General features: G+C 38.6%; 1 pseudogene; it reads right to left on the bottom strand.

Moving 5' to 3' along the window:
• LOC109702687 (RNA-binding motif, single-stranded-interacting protein 1-like) overlaps positions 1 to 4,736 on the bottom strand; it is a 113,690-nt pseudogene extending 108,954 nt beyond the window's left edge.
• Between the last annotated feature and the right edge of the window lie 13,275 nt (positions 4,737 to 18,011).

The raw sequence follows: 18,011 nt of genomic DNA, 5'->3' as shown, positions 1-18,011 counted from the left end.
TGTGGAAGACTTCTCAGTTTAGTGGGGCCTAGGGACACAGGGCAGGTGTAGCAGGAGCACATGTGTGACCTGAGCAAATCAGAATTGGTGGATTCCATTATTCATGCCTAGCCTAAGCTACCATGCCCCACTGTTTGGAGAGTCCATAGGCCTTTGTGTTATGTAGGCCTGGATCTCACCAAGCAGAACAGGCCACCCTGGACTTCACTGTGGTAGACAGGCTGCCTTGATTTCTGTTTCTCACCCTGACTACCTGATCTCAGGGTGTGGTACTAGAGGACTGACAAGGGGTGAATGAGGTCACATGGAGGCACAGGCACCTGTTGATCTGACATCATTTCTTCTCTGGCCTGCAGGGTCCATTAAACTGTGGGAAATGTGTGTGTGTGTGCATGTGTGTGTGTGTGCGTGTGTGTGTGTGTCTGTGTCTGTGTTTGTGTGTGTGCATGCCCATATGATATTCATAATATCATCATGTATTAATTTCTTTGCTCTTTTGAATACATTCTCATGCTACAAACTGTGTCACACTCATAGAGTATATCCTCTGGTTAGGAATGCAGAAGACTCCTTGAATCAAAAACTGTCTTTAACACTGTGGAAATATATGGAATGCACCAGGGTGTCTGGTGTTCAATGATTTCTGGTCTTACTCAACGTTGTTATTCAGTAGATAGAAGGCAAGAAATTCATTTACAAGATAACAATTAGAATATCACCAATTTGTGTGTGCATGTGTGTGTTTGATATTAGTTGTTCAATTTGCCATCACTGATTTGTAGAAATTAAGTTCATTCCCAAAGTCACTTGGGGAACAGCCTTATGGTGCTCTGAATTTTTGTCTTCAGTTCCGTGAATGAAAGGTGTACTGTGTTGTCCCTCCAAGAACCTTTGCAGAAATGAATGTCCTTCCCGAGTGTTTCATGTTATACCATACTTTCTGGTGTTCCTGAAACCTGCTGTTCTCTTGAGAGCTTGTAAAATTTCACTGACTGGGGACTACTAAGCATGCCTTGGCAATAGCCTGTGTGTGCGTGTGTATTTCTCAGATCAAAGTGAAGTAATTTCTTTGTTGACAGGAAGTGAATTCATGTGGTCACTTTGAGGCTCTTGCCAGTCAATGTGTGTGTTCGCTTTGCGTGTTTTCTTGAAATTAGGAACTCAGAAGTTCTGAGAGTGTAGCTGCCTCATGCCATGTTAATGGAGTTTTCCTGGCTGATAGAAGTGCAAAGTGTTTGAGGTGTTTTTGTACTCACCATGAGAAACTCTTCCCATCCTCCACACTGTGGGTTCCTGATTGGGAGATCGTTGGAAGAAGACAGTAATGTCATGCCAGTTCAACCATGATCAAGCTGACAAGGGAACACGGGGTAGAAATTCCATCCTCAGATCTGAAGATCTTGTCAGGAAACTGCCACACAGTAGCTGGAGACTGGAGGGGGAGGGGCCTAGTGGGAGTGGTAACATGGTCTGACCAATCAGGAAAGACTTGGTTGTGATGTCAGAGTGGGCTCACTGCTCCTGGAACTTGGAGAGTCCTGAAGCAGCTCCTGCTTGGCCCTTTTACTATGGAAGCCCAGTTAGCCAAACAGGAAGAAGCTGGAGGGAGGTGCCTCTGTCTTGTGTGGAAGACTTCTCAGTTAAGTGGGCTCTAGGGAAACATGGCAGGTCCAGAAGGAGCACATGGGTGACTGAGCACTTCAGGATTGGGGAATTTCATTCTTCACAATTATTCTAAGCTACCATGCCTGACTGTTTTTAGTGTCCACAGGCTTGTGTCATTTGGACCTGGATCTCACTGACCAGAACAGTCCTCCCTGGACCTCACTGTGGTACACAGGCTGCCTTGATTTCTGCTTCTCACCCTGACTACTTGATCTCAGGGTGTGATACTAGCGGACTGGCAAGGGAGGGATGAGGTTATACAAACTCAGTTGTAGAACATTTTTGTAACAGTGAAATTTGGGGAAAGAGAGAAGAAAAAGAAATACTGTAAAGTGTAAGATGTGAAGGTAGAGTAATAAGATGTGCATTGAAAGCTGCTGAAAAATTAGGGTGGGGGTAAAAATGTAAGGGGTTGTATTCAAGGGTATTGAACAGGCCAAAGTAAAGCACCCCTACAGTGTGCATACACATATACATCTTTTTGAAGATCAACTCAAATATTAAGTATGAAAACCAGGACTGTAAAATAGGCACAGTCTGTGTGGCTGGTGGGGGGAGTAGGTGCTAGAGGTAGGGTAATAGATGAAGGAAGGAGATTAAGTTGATGATATATGGTTGATAGACTTCATATACTGGTATGAAAGAGAACTAAACAAACCTCTTGCAATAGTTTCAATTGGGGCATGGGGTGGGGTGAGCGGGAGAGATGATGGGGGCAATGTAAATAAAGTACAATATGAGTTTTATCAGAATAGTCACTATGAATCCCCCCTGTATAATGAATATATGTGAGTAAAAGAAATTAGAATTAAAAAAATCCATACTATGGATTTCTATGTAATATATGGGCTAAATTCAGGTTACAATTCATCTTGAGGCAAGTTTCCTCAAGCCATTGACACAGAAAATTATGGAAAATAACTACTTACAAATTACAATGTTGGCAGTTATATCAAGTATGAATTCCCTCTGCTAACATGGGAAATGAAAGAGAGAAATTGGGTAGCTGGTTCAAGAAAGTGAAAGATTAGACAGTTTAAGCAACATGTAAACCTAGAATTGAGTATGATACTCACTGACTCCAGGACTCAAGTACACTGGGGAGGGGTGTGGCCCAAGGGCTCAGGCATCACAGCTCTTTGGCTTTTCTGGAGCCATCCGATGCTGAGCTCAAACACGTTGGAGTCCCACACCTGATGCTCTTCCAGGCAGGCTATGCACACTGATGGACTTACATTTTTCTGCAGACTTGGGAAAGGTCTTGCTCCCTTGACTCCACAAGGGACTGAGTCTTAGTGTTGGCTCCTCACTATGACAAACCTCAGTCTAAACACCAGGGCTATTCGTGCATTGTAACCATTCTAATCTTGGTGAAGGAACATATTCCTCTATAGTTCTTCCACTTGTTGTCCTTGCAGAATCAGAACTATGTCTATTCTGCAAATGTTGGCCACTTCCGTCTTACAGAGCAGTGGGTCAAGCTTCACATACACTGGCTTTCATAATATCTTGAGAGCAGACAAGTGCTGGTCCATACACAGAGAGCAGAGACTGGCATCAGAGCTGGACAATGAACACTAAGGATCCAGGGGCTTTCTGGGCTTCTCGCTCAAGGTTCTTTGCCTAGAGGATCCTAACACCCTAAGCCTGTGATGGGAGGGAAAACATTGGCCATATCTAAAATTCATTTGGCCTCATTCTTCCATTGACCAATAGTACCTGGCTTTGTTTATTAGATGCAAGTCTCTCACTCAAGTCATTGCTTGGAGACACTCTTAGTTCCTCTTGACTTCATTCCCAAGAATGAGACACCAATAGAAAAGAAGTTGATGAACAAAGATTCTGCCAATTGTGTAGAGAAGGCTTGCACTTCAGTGTTCTACAGTACATTGTTCTAGGAAGATATATAATCAATAAATCAAAACTAAAATCTGTTGTGAGGATGCTGTGGCAACTATGATACTGTTAGTGCCTCCTATCAATGGCAATTTAAAGAATATATTCCTTACTCTCAAGAGAACATTAGTCTACAACTCCTGTTAAAAGGAATTTTATTCCTTTCTCCACCATTATATAGGCTTTGAGGACTGAGAGTATCAGGTTCTCATGGTTCCAGGTTCCACGATTTTTTCATGGTGGTGATGTTTGCACAGGTGGACACCTATTTCTTTACGTATGCTGTGTAATGGTAGAATAGAAAAATTTATTGTGTCAATTCATCATTAAAACTATAGGAAATAAAGATAGATGCAGAGGTAGAAAGAACACTGACAGATGAAAACAGTGGTGTTGACAGGGCAAAGACTGTTGTGATGCAACTGCACCATAGGTCCTTTACACATTCCTGAGTCAAGTCCTGGAATGAAGTAATAAAGGCTATCTCTTCACTCTAAAATGTGGGTTGTGCCACCCAAAGTAGGCAGGCGAAGCTCTGTCCTAGGGCTGGATCACAGGAGAACTAGGTCCCAGTGATGAGAATCACAGGCCATCACTCTGGGCTCAATCTTACCAAAGTGATATCTTGGAAACAGTGCATCACCACTCCATGCTTTTGAGACTATGTACGCATCTCTAAAGTGCTACAGATGCTCCAGGATATTCACATCTACTCTGGACACTAACCTCTCTGTGACTTCTAAGTAGAGCTTACAATGTAGCAGGAGGATATACAAATAGGACTTCCCTCTGATCATGAAAACCAGACAAACACTGACCCTTCAACTCTGGGACAGGAGACCATCCCTGGGTTCCCACGTGATCCCATTCAGTGATCAGCACTGAACACAGACCACTCACCACGGAGTTGTGACTGAACTGGGTTTTCCTTGTGCTACTTTTAAAGGTGATTTATGCAGAACATGAGATACTGAGTGTGTGAGTGGACATGAGTGAGAGGACCAGTGGATATATGTGCCTGTTCCTGACCAGACCTCTCTGTATTTGCAGGAGTCCAGTTTTAGGTGCAGCTGGTGGAGTTTGGGGGATGCTTTGTGAAGCCTGGTGGGACCCTGAGAATCCTCTGCAGCCTCTGATTCACCTTCAGTGGTCACAGGATGCACTGGTTGTACCATGTTCGAGAGGAGTGGCTGGAGTAGGTTGGAACTGTTAAAGCTGATAGTGAGAGTACAAACTATGCAGACTCTGCCAAGTCAGATTCACCATATCCTGAAAAAATCTCAAGTATTAACTGTGGCTGCAAATGAACAGCCTGAGCGATGAGGACACAACCATGTGTTACTGTGTAATAAAAAGAACAGGTGGACCTCAGTAAGAGCCCAGAGATAAACCTCACTGCAGGGGTGATCAGGCCCTGCAGGGGACACACAGGACCAGCTGGAGTGCTCAGTAGCAGAGTTCAGGGTCAGCATGTGAACAGGTGCAGAGGGAGTTTGACAGTTGCTTTTCTGTCAGGCTCTGCCAGTTAATCTAGGGATATTATGATATGTATTTTGCTACAAAGCCTCTTTTTAAATTTTTTATTGTACTTTGTGGCATTTAGAAGAGATCTGCTAGATGGGAAGATAAAACTCAGTGCAAAAATATTCATAGATAAGGACAAAATTGTTATCAAAAGAATATTGGGCCATTTGTTTAAAATCCAACGTGACCAACAAGAGCAACAGTTACCTCTGGATGAGTGTGCAGCTGAGATGAAAAGGATTCTGATTCCATGTCAGTCAGGAAAAAATGTTTGCAAGATCCAAAGTCAACAGAAAATGGCTGTTCATGTTGACTGTGGCTGTCATCACAGCAACAATAAGAAGTTTTAAATAGGAGGATCAAGGTCCAGGACAGATGGAGCAAAAAGCAAAACCTTCTTTCCAAGATACCTGAACAAAAAGGGTAATATGCCTGACTTGCAAGTGTGAAGCCCTAAGTTCAAACTTCAGTGTGTCATAAAAACAATAGGAGAAGGCGACCAGGAACTAGAGAAAAGATTAGATCAAAAAGAATTAACTTAGAAGGTAACACACATGCACAGGAAATTAATGTGAGTCAACTCCCTGTATAGCTATCCTTATCTCAACTAGCAAAAACCATTGTTCCTTCCTATTATTGCTTATACTCTCTCTTCAACAAAATTAGAGATAAGAGCAAAAGAGTTTCTGCCAGGTATCGAGGGGGTGATGGGGGAGAGATAGTGGGTGGGGTTTGTGGTAAGGGAGGGTATGGGGGCAGGGTGAAGAAATGACCCAAGCATTGTATGCACATATGAATAATAAATAAATAAATAATAAAGAAAACAAAACGAAAGGAAAAAAGGGTAAAAATGCACACTGCCCCTCTACCATCCTGAATCCCCATGGAAATTTAGAGAAATGAGAAAATGCAAGAATGATGTTACATCCTGATTTCTCTCTCTGTATTAATGTGGACACCTTAGCACATTCCCACAGGAACTGTGCATTTTAGCACATTACAGTCTACAGCACTCAAATTCCTGTTTGTCTGGAAGGAAGAAGAAGACAAGAGACAACAAAGCCCCTGAATTGTGTGTCCCCAGATGCTGTAAATAGTGCAAGGTGAAGAACTCTCTAGGAGAAAACCAGGGAGGCCTTGCCCTACATGCCCCACTTGTACACTCAAGGAACTTCCCCAGGCAAAGCATCCCCCAGGTTCAGGCTGAAAGCCCAGGCCTGGGTCATGGGCCCCATCTCTCCTCACAGGAGCCTTCATAGAGCATGGAGATCCTGGGGCTGCTCCTCTTTCTGGTGGTAGCTCAATACTGTGAATAACTCAGTGGTCTCAGGGGCGGGATACAGGCTTGGGGGTTCTGGTGTGTTTGAATAGTGGTGATACAAATTGTCCCCAGGTGTTCTGTCTAGGTACAGCAACAGGAAGCAGAACCTGGCCTGGTGAAGTCCTCACAGACCCTATCCCTCACCTGCACTGACTGGATTCTTTCAACCAGCTTTGGTTGCTCCCTGGGTCCTGGATCCTCCAGAAAATGTCCTGGCATAGGTTATTGCCATATGGAGTGATGCAAGCATACGTTGTAACCCTGCTTTTAAATCTCAACTTAGCATCCTCAGAGATACAGTCAAAAGCCAGGATTTATTAACAATCATCAGTCATAGGTGTTACTGTGCAAGAGACAAAGTGAGGGTGAGCATATATAACTTGTGGAGGGCATTCAGGAACTACAGGGGGTGGCCCAGGATGTACTGAGAACAGGTCCAACCCCAGGATCATTTGCACTGTGACGTATGATTTCTCTTTCTGAAGCTGTGTTTTCTCACTCCCATCTCCTCCCTGTCATCACCACACACAGAGTTTGTGGAGACTGCTCCTGTCTAAAAGATTAGAAATGTTCTTTCCTTGAGGCCAGGCTCAGTTCTTCCATAATATTTGTTGGTAAAGCCTTTGTTTCAATTGTGTTTACTCCAAACTGTCAATGGTAAGTCAGGTTTATAAACACATAATTTCCAACTTGATTCCCCTCCACTTTAGATGGATCTCCATGCCCTCTCTTCCCATTGACTGCCTACCAATCAGTGAATTCTGAATCTTTTTCTTGGATTGACCTGATTCGTGTTGTATATAGTGTTACTAATGCACACATGTTACTAACTTTTTCCACGCTGGAGTACCTTTGTCAATTTCCATCATTTCTTCTTGTCACAATTAAGAAAGGATTTGTTCTAGTGGCTACAGTGGCAGGTGTAGTTCAGAGGATATGGGTTCCAATCACTAAGCAAGTAAGCAAGGCTGCCTGCTGTCCTACCTATGGGGAAACAAAGCTAGGAGATTCTCAGTCCAGGATAGCACAGGTATAAAAACAAGGACCTATCACAAAGTTAACTAAAAAAGTGGGAAATGGGTGGTTCAATAGGTGCTGTGTCTGGCTACCAAGCATGATAGTCAGAGTTCAAACACAAGTCACAAAATCCAAGTGATGAGGAGATACACAGTAATACATAAAATTTCTGAGTCCATTGACTCTGTTGTGCCAATAGAAATAAGATGAGGTTTTGTAAAGCATTATCAAGGCAGAGTTTTTAATGAGATATTAATTCAATGCAATCTTTGTGAAAAAAGTGATCCAGGGATTTCACATTTGCTCTGGATGCTACCCTCTCTGAGACATTCACAGAGAAATTGCTATTTAGCAGGAAGATATGCAGATAGTTTCTCCCTCTGTTCATAAAAACCAGGCCAATACTGACTGTGTAGTTCTGAGAGAGGAGCCCAGCCCTGGATTCCCAGATGATCCCATTTAGTGATCAGCACTGAACATAGACCACTCACCATGGAGTTGGAACTAAACTGGATTTTCCTTGTTGCTATTTTAAAAGGTGAATTATGGAGAACATGAGATACTGAGTGTGGGAGTGTACCTTAGTTAGAGGAACAGTGGGTATGTGTGACAATTTCCTGATCAAGGTTCTCTGTGTTTGCAGGTGCTCCTTGTGAGTTGCAGCTGGTGGAATCTAGGGGTTGCTTTGTGAAGCTTGGAGGGGGGACCGTGACACTATCCTGTGCAGCCTGTGAATATATGGTGCTCAGGGAAGAAAGGACAAAGGGGAAGATGGGCTTTCCTCAGGGTAGCAGCGAGGTGCCTTGATGTGTTCTCTTCTTCCAAGGTGGTTGTGAAGGACTGGGACCTGAATTTCCATTATGGAACTCATAAATGAGGACTCAATCAAATAGAATGTGCCATTACCTCTCTGAGTCTCTTTCTCTCAGCCTCTGTCTCTCAGTACCATCCACATGAATTTCAATGTAGATATCACTGTAATTTCATAAAATATATAACTATGAAAAAACACAGCAGTTTCACAATATCCATTTTTATTTCCCAATAAAATTTCTCATTTTATTGAATAACTTTATTGTAATTACTCCTTTTTCCTTTATTGTTGTAGAATTTTCTTTCAAATTGTAAATTATTTTCTATTCTTAGAAATGTCACACAGTGGTTATGGTTTTCCATGAATTAAGTGTGATTAAAACAGAAAGAAATATGTCCACACATTTCACTCCTGGCAGAGTTTACTGAATGCAGATCTGAGGTGATGTTCACACACACACATGCAAACACATACACACACACACACACAAGTGACCTTGGACATGACATTCCAGCACATCATGGGAAGCCAAGGGTACCTCCTTCTCCATCCTTCTCTGCACCTACACTGGGAGCTGCTACATCACTGACTTATCTTGTGTTTAAGGAATGAGAATTCTTCTCCCTGGAGTGACATCAGAGGTGAATGTAGTGCATCCATCCAGAGTGGGAAGCACTTCTAGAACATTCCATAGCCTGAAAGGTAGCCAGCTCCTCAACTGCTGCATTTTCTGATTTCCAGTGGCCTGGGTAGATTCCTGTATTTTCAGACTTTCAAACATGTGACCAGCTGTGTCCTTCCTTACTCTGCCAGGTTCAGCCAAGAGTGCTCATAAGATATTTGTTCTTAGAAGTGAAACCTGCTACTACTAAGAGACCACATGACCACTGAGTGAATTATAGACCTCTGTTTCAACAGAAAAATATTATCTTGAAAATCATTGCCTACAACTACCAGAAAACAGTCTGTTAAATCTGTATTTCTATTTTTTCTAATTCTGGAGGACAAGTGTGGGCAAGACAGGAGCAGAGAGCTCCTGGAGGCTCCACACGTCTATTTTCTTCCAGATGCCTCTAGCATCCCAAGGGAAGGACCAAAGTGAATCCCCATATGGCTCTTTCTCAGGCCCCAACCCCATTTATCATTTCGGGTTTTTTTCCAGTTTTTCAGTACCATACATTATTGGTACAATGGGATATCATCTTGATAAATTCATAGATGCAGCAGTGTATTCTGAAAAAGCTCATACCCTCTATTATAATCCCCCAGAATTCATTCCTTTCATAGCATCTTTCACTGATTCAACCCTTAAACAGTCTTGCTTTTTTACACTAATATCCAATTATTATTGCTGTTATTATCATTATGATTGTTCTTATTTTAGATTTAGAGTCTGTGTATGAGTGAAACCATGTTATTTTATGCTTGGCTTATTTCCCTCAATATGATAATTTCCAGTTAAACCCATTTCCCTGAAAAGAACACAATTTAATTCTCTTTTGGATGAATTATGCTCCATTGCAGATAAAAATCACATATATCTTTAGCCATTCATTGATTGTTGGGTGACAGGCTGATTTCCAAGCCTTGGCTCTTGTGAAGAGTTCTGCTATAAAAATGAGTGTGCTAGTCTGTACCTCTTGTATGTCGATTTGCAGTCCTTCAAATATTTGACCAACAGTGGTATTTTCGGGTTATCAGGTAGCTCTATTTGTGACGAACGTTCATATTGATTTACTCAATGAATTCCGTAATTTACACTGCCACCAACAGTGCATGGGCTTCCCTTTGACCCAATCCTCACAGGAATGTTTTTGTTTTTTATTTTTGATGATTGTTATTCTGACTGGTATCAGGCAGAAACTCAGTACAGTTTTGATTTGCATTCAATTTTTTCTAAGGATGTTAAATTTCTTCATGTAGGTATTTCCCACTTGTACTTCTGAGAACTGTCCAATTCATTTCCCATTTACATTTATCTGTGCCATTGGTATTAAAAGTTTTCAGTTCTTTATATATTATATACATTATTCCTTCATGCAATCAATAAATGCAAAGTAATCTACTACTCTGGGGGTTCTGTCTTAATTCTGAATATTATTTCCTTTCATGCAGCACAAATATAAAATATTACCCTTATATCTGGGGCAATGAATTTGTATTTAATAAATATTTTCATGTGCCAATATCATAAAGTGATTTCACTACATATTCCTATATCAATATCAAGGTTTCAGATCTTCATTGATATTTGATTGATGTAAATATTTGGTCTATTTTGAGTTGATTTTTGTAAAGCATGAGAGATAAAGGTCTAGTTTCAGTCTTCTACATGCAGCTGGGAAGCTTCCCCAGCACCATTTGTTGTTTAGGTGTGTTTTCTCTAACGTATGTGTTTAGCATCTTTGTCAAAAATAATATGGCTGTAGCTTATGGTTAATTGATGGGTCTTCTGTTCAATTTTTCTTCAAGTCTGTTTTTATATTAGTACCATAATGTTTTTGTTACTAGGACTCTGTAATATAATTTTAATTCTTCTATGGTGACATCTCTAGTATTATTCTTTCTCCTCAGGATTATTTTTATATTTGGTGTCTTTTATGTTGCCATGTGAATTTTAGGATCAATTTATCTGCATCTCTGAAGAACGAAATTGGGATTTTTATGGGGATTGCATTGAATATGTAGTTTTCTTTTGGTAGAATAGCCATTTTCACAATATTAAAATTCTGCCAATCCATGTACACAAGAGGTCTTTCCATCTTCTGTTGCCTTCTTAAATTTCATTCTCTAAGGCTTTACAGTTTAAGTTGGAGAGGTCCAACACCTCCTTGGTGAATTTATTTCAAGTCCTTTTTGTTAATATATGAAACACTACTGAATTTTGTATGCTTATCTTATATCCTGATACATTGATGAAAATGTTTATCTGATGTAGGACTTTTCAAAGTCTTTTTAGTATAGCATCACAGCACCTTTAACTAGAGATATTTTGAATTCTTCTTTCCATATTTGAATCCCCTGCCAATTTCAATACATTCTTTTTCTTTCTTTATTGATCTGGCCAGGAATTCAAGTAGAAAATTGAATAATTGTGTGGAGAAGAGCATCCTTTTCTTCTTCCTGTCATTAGGGAAAATGATTTCCATTTTCCCATTTAGTATGATTTTGGTTATAAGCTTGTCAATTGTAGACTTTATTTATAGATACATATTCTTTCTAATCTGAATTCTCCAAGAGCTCTTATCATGAAAGTATTTTGAATTTTGTCAAAGAGTTTTTGACATCTCTTTGAATGGCCATGAAATTTTCTTCTTTTTTCTGTTTTAGTGGTGTGTTACATTAATTAATTTGTCCTGAATGAACTATCCTTGAATCATTAGAATGAAATACCTTGATAATGATATATGATATTTTTACTATTTTTGGTAGCTTTCATTCCATTTCTATGTTATGGAGTAGTTTGAAGACAATGAAGATCCTTGTCTTAGTTTTTCTTTAAATATCTAATAGAATTCAGCAGAGAATTTGTCACAGCCTGGGTTCTTTTTTGGAGACTTTTCATTACAGCTTCAAACTTACTGCATTTTATCAATCCATTTAACAGATTTATATCCTCCAGGTTCCATTGTGGTACATTAAATGCATCCTAAAATTTATCCAGTTCTTCTTGACTTTTAATCTTACTAAAATATAAGTATTTAAAGCATTCCATTATTATCCCCTGTATTTCACTTGCATTTATTTGATATCTCTTTTATCTCTAATCTTATAAACTTGAGTGTTCTCCCTCCTCTTGGTTATTTTAGCTGTTTATCATTTTGTTCTTTTTTCAACAAACCAAGTTTTTGTTGCAATCATTCTCTGTATTTTCTTTTTTTATTTTCCATTTCAACATTTTCTATCCTACTTGTTACTCTATCTTTCCATTTACTAATTTTGTGCTTGGCTTACTCTTGTTTTTGTAAGAGCTTTTTTTCCACCATTACATTACTTATTTTAGATCTCCCTGATTTCTTTTCATGTTGATGCTCATAGGTACACTTTCCTCTTAGAACTGCCTTTGTTGTATGCAAAAGATTATTATAAGTTGTGTTTCTTTTCATTATATTCTAGGAAATTATTGATTTCCCTTTCCACTTTCTTTGATGATGCACTGGCCTTTCAAAAATATATTGTTAGACCTCCAGTTATGTGAATACTTACTTTAGTTTCATTTGCTATTGCTTTCTACTTTTGCAATTATTTTCTGACAGGATACAGAGGACATTTAATTTTCCCTATTTTAATGTTTAAGACTTGCTTTATGTACTAAAATATTCTTTTTGGAGAATATTCTGTGGAATGATGATGATAATATGCATTGTGGAACTGGTGGATACAATATTCTGTAGAAGTCTGTAAAAAGGGTTTGGTCTATACATCAATTCATTCTCATGTTTGTTTGCTGTTTTTCTTTTGTTTTGCGTCTGGATGTTCTATTGGTGAGAGTCAGGTCTTAAAATCTCCCCCCATTATTGGTTGAAACTCCATCTACACATACAATCCTTAGTACTTGTTTAATAAAATTCAGTATTCTCTGTTGTTTTATGCTAGCAATTATTATCTCTTCTTGAGGACCTTTGCTCTTCATCAGTGTGAAGTGGACTTTTTTTAATCTCATTGACTAACTCTGTTTTGAAGCCTGTTTTAATTAGGCATGAGTATAACTTCTCCTGCCTGATTACAGGATCCATATGTTTGGAAGTTCCTTTCCCATCCTTTCAAACTAACCAAATGTTTGTCTTTGTCAGTGATGTGCATTTGTTGTAAGCAATAAATAATTGAGCTGAACATTTTAATTTAACTTGCTGTTCACATTCTTTCATTGGAGAATGTAGACCATTAAAATTCATTGTTATTCTAAAGTGGTATATTGTATCTCCTGTCTATTTTTTATTTTATGATATTTGGTTCTTTGCTGGTCCTCATTTTGTTCTCTACTCTGGTAAGGGGATATATTTTTATTGCATTTTCCCTGCTTGTCTATATTGATCTTCCGTTTTTTACCATTCCATTAAGTATCTTCTGTTGTGTTCATTTACTTTTCATAAATTTCTTTAGTTTATTTTATCTTTGTAAGTTTTTCTTTCACCTTTCTGAAGGCTAGTTCTGCTAGACACATTAATCTAGGTGAATATTCCTTGCCCTTATTGATTTTAGAGTTTCTTTTGAGAAATCTGTTCTAATTCAAGTGGATTTGCCTTTATAATTGACTTATGTCTTCTTTTTTATAATTTATGAAATCCTTTTCATTATGTATATTTTGTGTTTTAAATATGATATGTCTTGGACTGTTTCTTTTTCTGAACTTTCCTGTTTGGTGGTCTAAAAGATTCCTTGTCTGGATGTCCCTCTCTATCACAAGATTGGGAAAGTTTCTTATTGTTCTTTTATTAAATGTATTATCCCTACCTTTAGATGCTATCTCTTCTCCTTCTGCAATGCCCACAATTTATCAGTTATGACTTTGATGGTGTGCCATATTTTCTGCATGTTCTGTTGTTATTTCTTAGTATGTTTTTCTTTGCTCTACTACCTCTACTTAATCTTCACTTACTAGCTCTCGATTTTCATCTAATTTCCTTCTGTTTGGGAGACTTGTAGCTGAACATCATATTTGGATTGTTGCCCTTTTCATTCTCTATATTCCAATTTGATATTTAAAAATGTATATCTTTCAAATGAAATTCATTTTGAATTTTTGTCCAAGCTTACCATGGTCTGCATACTTACACTTCCCACATCACCATCTCTTTCATTTTCCTATTTCCAGTTGCCAATTGTCCTTCATGTCTGTGTCCATTTTTTTCACTATATCTAGTGTTTACATATGTCATTGAACTTGTGGCACACTTCTTTCTAACACTGGCTTATTTGCTAAGCCTTTTATCTCCAGTTCCATTCACTTTCCTACAAATGAGATGATCATTATTCTTTATGACTGAATGATATTGTGATGTATGTATACCATATCTTTACCCATTCATTTGCAATTGTCATGTTAGGAAAGTTCCTTAAATGGGTATCATGAATATTGCAGCAACAAACATAGGTGTACATCAGTCTCTCTTATGGCTGACTTACATTCCTACAGGAACATGACAACATGTGATATAACATAGTTGTGAGATAGGTTTTTTCTTTGTTGTTGTCTTATTTTTTTTTGTTTTTTCTTTCATTCTGGGACACTTCACACTGATTTCCTTAGTGGACGCACTGAATTATATCCCTGCCAAGAGTTTCTAACGTATCCCTTTGCTATGCAAAATTAACACCATTTGTATTTCTTTTTTTTTATATAGATATTGTGACTGAAAAGAAATGGGATCACAATGTTGTTTTCATTTGCATTTTCTTTACAGCTAAGGACATTGACCATTTCTCCATGTATATATTGGCCAGTTGTACTTCTGCTTTGAGAATTGTCTGTTTCTTTAGGAATTAATTAATACATTGGCTGCAACCCCAGATTCAGCATCATAATTCCCTGCATCTTGGACTCATGGTCCTTTTTTGCTTTTTCAGAACCAACACCTTAGCATCCATTTCAACCATTATACCACCTTCTGGTTTCTCTGAACCCCATCCACCTCTGCTTCCCACTTATAAGCTAATCTTTGTGAAATTCAAGGAAAACTATATGGTCATTTGCAGTTCCTGCTGACACATGCAGAGTTTCTTCTGAGTGAGAATTACAAAGGAGTACAAATACCTAGAAGTAAACTTAAAAAGGATGTGAATAACTTCTATAAGGAGAACTACAAACCCCTGAAGAAAGAGATCGAGGAGGAATACAAAAGGTGGAGAGATCTCCAATGCTCATGGATTGGTAGAATCAACATAGTAAAAATGGCTATACTACCAAAAGCAATCTACATGTTTAATGCAATTCCCATCATAATCTCAATGACATTCACGAAAGAGAATGGAAAATATACCCTAAAATTCCTTTGGAAACACAAGAGACTGCTAATAGCTAATACAATACTCAGCAAAAAGAACAATGCTGAAGGTATCACAATAGCTGACTTCAAACTATATTACAAAGCAATACCAATAAAACAGCATTGTAGTGGCACAAAAATAGACATGAAGACCAGAAGAACAGAACAGAGGACCCGGATAATGAATGCGCACAACTATACCCAACTTATTTTTCACAAGGTCATTAAAAATATATGATGGAGAAAAGACAGCCTCTTCAACAAATGTTGTTGGGAGAAGTGGTAATTCATCTGCAAAAAAACTGAAACTAGATCCTTGTTTATCACCTTGTACTAGTGTCAACTCAAAATGGATCAAAAACCTTAATATCAGAAAAGGAACTCTGAAGTTGGTTGAGGAAAGAACAGGAAACACTTTGGAATTAACAGGTATAGGCAATGACTTCATCAATAGAACCCCAGCAGCTGAGCAACTAAGAGAAAGGATGGACAAGTGGGACTTCATAAAACTAAACAGCTTCTGCACAACAAAATAAATGATGCCTAAACTGAAGAAACCACCCACAGAGTGGGAGAAAATATTTGCCAGCTATACATCAGACAAAGGACTGATAACCAAAATATACAGTGAACTTGAGAAAATAAACTCTCCCTAAATCAGTGAACCAATGAAGAAATGGGCAACTGAACTAAACAGAACTTTCTCAAAAGAAGAAATTCAACTGTCCAAAACACACATGCACAAATGCTCACCATCTGAAGCCATAAAGGAAATGCAAATCAAAACTACACTGAAATTCCAGTTCACCTCTGTTAGAATAGCCATTGTCAAAAACACCACTAACAACAGGTATTTGTGAGGATATGGGGGAAAAGGACCCTCCTACACTGCTGGTAGGAAATGCAAGCTAATGCAAACTCTCTGGAAAAAAATTTGGAGGCTTCTTAAAAATGTAAACATAGATCTGTCATGTGACCCAACAATCCCACTCTCGGGGATATACCCAAAGAAATGCAACACAGGTTACTCCAGAGGCACCTGCACACCCATGTTTATTGGAGCGCTATTCACAACAGCGAAGTTTTGGAAACAACCAAGATGCCCCAGTACTGATGAATGGATCAAGAAAATGTGATATTTATACACAAAGGAACTTTACTCAGCCATGAAGAGGAATGATATCTTGTCATTTGCAGGTAAATAGATGGGACTGGAGAACGTCATTCTGAGCGAGTTTAGCAGGCTCAGAGGACCAAAAGTCGTATGTTCTTCCTCATATGTGGACTTTAGATCTAGGGCAAATACAGCAATGTTGTTGGACTTGGGTCACATGACAAGGGGAGAGCACATACTGGAGGTTTGGGGATAGGTAGAAAACCCAAAACATGAAAGTGTTTGATGTCTGTATCCCAGAGGAACTAATATAGAAACCTTAAAGTGACAGAGGTCAAAATGAGAAGGGGACCAGGAATTTGTGAAAATGTCAGTGAGAGATGAATCAACTTGGGTTGTAACACACTTGTACATGGAAGCAATGCTAGGAATCTCCCTGTATAACTTTATCTCAACTTGCAAAAACCCTTTGTCTTTCTTATTATTGCTTATGTTTTCTCTTCAATGAAATTAGAGATAAGAGCAGAACAGGTTCTGCCTGGAAGGAGTGAGGGTGGGAGCGAGAAGGAGAGGGCAGGGACGGGGGGGGAAATATCCCAAACAATGAATGCACATGTGAATAAATGAATAAAAAAAAGAAACAAAAAAATCCTGATAAAAACCGAAAAAAGAAAAATAAACCCCACCATGGTAGTGAGTTTAGATCACTTACCTAATAAAGAGGAGGTCTGAAGTGCCACCAGAACACCTAAACAAAAGAAAACATTATTTCAATTTCCATCCAGAATTCTAGTGAAAAGGCAAGTGAGCAAAGTTGTCCCCCTGTGGCCTTTTTAGGCCTCACAACAGTCACATGATTGCACATACTACCAAACCCAATCATTTTAATCCAACAACATTGTATCTCATATTCTCTCAAATGGAAAAACATGACATTGGTTGCTTATCATTTCTAACCATTTGAGGACATTTAAATCTAATTCTAATCTTTATTAGTATGTATTTAGTAAGAAGAAAGAAAAATAGAAAAATACAAACAAGTTAAAAGTGGATCAATAATAAAAACAAAACACATAAATTAATGTATATTTGTTTTCTTTCTTGTTTTTGAAGGTACTGGGGTTGGAACTCAGGGCCTTGTGCTTCATAGGAAGGGCTTCTACTATATTCCCAGTGCTAGATTTTTCTTTACATAAAATAACCATACATGCATATGATCATTTCACTTACCCCTCAGAGTATTGAGTTATTTATATTGCTGTTTGTCTGCTTTCTAAAATTAGGATATATTTCTTGCATGTGGGGGATTCATCGTGACAGTTCCAAGTGTGCTTACATTTTACATTGCATAGATTTCTCCCATGTTCTCTCCACCTGGACCCCTTCCTGCCACACTTGAAGCAATTGCAAATGGTTTTCTTGTTCTCTTCCTTAAAAGTGTATGAAGTCCACCAACCATATTTTCTCACTTTAATCTCCTCCTTCATCATTCCCTCTTTCACAAATACTTCTTCCAACATTCTGTATCTAATTTACATCCTATAATTTATTATTAATTTATAAATCTATTTTCAAAAGGATTCTCAGTATATCCTGCTTTGTTTATACTTTACTTTGGTCAGTTCAACACCATTTATTACTCTCTTAACTCCTTAATCCAGCCCCATTGATCTA

Source organism: Castor canadensis, chromosome 18 (assembly GCF_047511655.1).
Source record: "Castor canadensis chromosome 18, mCasCan1.hap1v2, whole genome shotgun sequence".
In the NCBI taxonomy this organism is placed as follows: Eukaryota; Metazoa; Chordata; class Mammalia; order Rodentia; family Castoridae; genus Castor; species Castor canadensis.
This window is presented reverse-complemented; position numbering and strand designations above follow the sequence as displayed.